This window comes from Erinaceus europaeus, assembly GCF_950295315.1.
Source record: "Erinaceus europaeus chromosome 6 unlocalized genomic scaffold, mEriEur2.1 SUPER_6_unloc_21, whole genome shotgun sequence".
NCBI classification, from domain to species: domain Eukaryota; kingdom Metazoa; phylum Chordata; class Mammalia; order Eulipotyphla; family Erinaceidae; genus Erinaceus; species Erinaceus europaeus.
Window position 1 is genome coordinate 450,735 of NW_026647127.1, and position 2,908 is coordinate 453,642.

At 44.0% G+C, this 2,908-nt stretch overlaps 1 non-coding gene across 1 annotated transcript; it reads left to right on the plus strand.

The window, feature by feature from the left end:
• The first annotated feature begins 1,174 nt into the window (after nucleotides 1–1,174).
• LOC132536154 (U6 spliceosomal RNA) lies at nucleotides 1,175–1,278 on the plus strand. The gene has a single exon (XR_009547823.1). It is a non-coding gene; the product is annotated as a U6 spliceosomal RNA (small nuclear RNA).
• Nucleotides 1,279–2,908: the final 1,630 nt, after the last annotated feature.

Below are 2,908 nucleotides of genomic sequence, written 5' to 3' on the forward strand. Positions count from 1 at the left end.
CACCTGAAATGTGCACCCGCTGTCCTTCCTCTCGGTGTGGCCCACGACGAGGTCCTCGGGGTACGGCTGTTTGGAATCCTGAACTTCGAGTTTGGTCTGGGGAAACATGGCGAGCCAAGCTCCCAAATTAGGGTGAAGGAGGCTGGGGCACGGGGTGCGGGTCCAGGTTGGGGGTCTCCTCGCACTAATAGAACTGGAGTGTTTTCTCTGCCTCTGTCTCTCTCAGAAGAGACATGCATTTCAGAGGGGTTCCAGCTGGCTCCAACCCTTGTTGAGCCCTGGGCCCGGGCTGTGGATTGGGTCTGGGCTGAAGGTCTGGCACTTTGCAACCTGCTGGTCCTGGAGGGCACTGCCAACACCCACCCCCAACCCCCCTCGTCCCGGTGGCCTGGGCCTGGCAGGGCTCCGTGTGTGGTGGGGGGTGGGCAGGGGTCGCCTGGGGTTCTTGTGTCTGTGGGGACAGTCCTGGGGAGACTGCAGTCTGCCTAGTCACACAATGGGGCAGCCAGGATGCTGGCTGGTGGGAGCTGCACTAGGAGCCCCACAGAGCCAGGCAGCAGCCGATCTTGGAGCTGGGTAGGAACTGCGGTTTTTTTAAAAAAAATGAAATTAAAAAAATGAAATTAAAAAAAGGAAAAATGTTATTTATTAATACAAAAAAGAGAAGCAGAGCATGAATATGGCACATGCAAATCTGGGGATTGAATTCAGGACTTAATTCGTACAGAGCCATTGCCCTAGCCATTCTGCAATTCTAAAGTATAAATAGGTTATTTTATTTTTGTTGTTGTTGTTGTCACCAAGGTCTCATTGTCTTCCTTTCTTTTTTTTTTCTTGTCTATTCTTTTCCACTCTTTTTTATTTTTATTTATTTTTCCATTTTGTTGCCCTTGTTGCTTAACATTGTGTGGTGATTAATGTTGTTGTTGTTGGATAGGACAGAGAGAAATGGAGAGAAGAGGGGAAGACATAGAGTGGGAGAGAAAGACAGACACCTGCAGACCTGCTTCACCACCTGTGAAGGGACTCCCGGGCAGGTGGGGAGCCAGGGGCTAGAACCGCGATCTTTCCTCTGGTCCATGAGCTTTGCACCATGTGCGCTTAACCCGCTGTGCCACTGCCTGACTCCAACTGTCTCCATCTCTTAACACTTTTTAAATAAGATTATAATATAGTCCTAGCTTCCGTAGTACATATACTAAAATTGGCATGATACATAGATTAGCATGGCCCCTGCTCAAGGATTACACACAGATTCATGAGGCATACCATATTTTTTTCAAAAAAAGGATTATAAAATATATGTACACACATATAAATAATTATAATCTTTTAAAGAGCCAGTTAATGCAACCTGGGAGGCGGTTCAGTGGCAAGAGATCTGGATTTGTATGTGTGGGATCCCAGGTCTGTCTGAACTCTGGTTCTACATATGCTGAAGCTCTTTTAAAAGATTTATTAATCAGTGAGGGAGAAAGGGAGGAGAGAGAGAGAGAGAGAGAGAGGAAAAACACTATAGCATCAGTCTGGAACATGTGATGCTGGAGGTAGAATTCAGGACCTCATGCTTGAGTCCAAAACTCCAACCACTCTGCCAGCCTCCAGGACTGCAGATTGGCTTTTTTGAATAAAATCATGGTAATATTGTTCTCTTAACTGTACATATTTTAAATAATACAAAGTCTTTTTAAATTTTTTTCTCAAATATTGTGCCTGGGGATCAATCCCACCCAGAACCTTGCACCTGCATGGGACAGCTGAGAGGCCTCCCTGCCAGTCTCCATTCTGTATCCTTTAAGAGAGGGAGACATGCAAAGCACTGCTCCTCTATGCAAGGAGTCCCGCCCATTGCCTGCCTGTGTTTTCACTTGCAGTGTGGAGGATCAGACCCCCAGCCACATGCTATGCTATGTTTTCTTTTTAAGAAACAGACAACCTGCGCCTATATTTAGGTGGGTAACTGGACTCAACAGTAGGCCAGGCCCATTTAAAATCCAAATTCAACAAATTTAGAACCAAGGCAAAGGAAAGAACAGTCACTATAATTTTTTTTAAGACACTGGGTAGCTTCTTTGCATTGGTCTCTCTATATAAACATGTTATTTTCAACATCTCTGTATTGATGATTGAAGTGGGTCAAGCTGACTTAGTTCTCCTTGAGACAGACAACGTGTGTATCTACATTTGGGTCACAATACCCTGTTGTATGTTGATCTTTGAAAGTAAATGAATGTGCTGGGGTGGGATTGGGAGGCAGAACTTGGAGAAAGAATCATCCTCATCAATAGGTGTTGCTACATTCAGCCTTCATATAGGAAACACCTCAAGATATCAGTATCAGAGCAACCATTTACAAGTATTTTTTCAAGATTTATTTTACTTTACTTGTTTATTGAATAAAGACAGAGAAACTGAGATCGTAGGGGGAGGTAGAGAGAAAGACACCAACAGCACTGCTTAACTGACTGTGAAGCTTCCTTCTTTACAGGTGAGTCAACAGTTATTACATCTTAAGCTAGGTATCATTTCTTCCTTTATTTCTCTCTTTTTCTTTTTAATTTCTTTATTGGGGAATTAATGTTTTACATTCCACATTAAATACAATAGTTTGTATTTGCAGAACAATTTCCAGTTTTCCATATAGCAATCTATGTATCATTTCTTTTCTTTCTTTTTTTTTTTGTTGTTATTGGATAGCGACAAAGAGAAATTGAGAGAGAAGGGGGAGATAGAGAGGAATAGAGACAGAGAGACACCTGCAGACCTGCTTTACTACCTGTGAAGTGACTCCACTGCAGGTGGGGAGCAGGGGGCTTGAAGTAGGATCCTAAACGGTCCTTGCTCTTTGTGCCATGTGGGCTTAGCCCACTGTGCTACCTTCTGGCTCCCTTAGGTATCATTTCTAAAG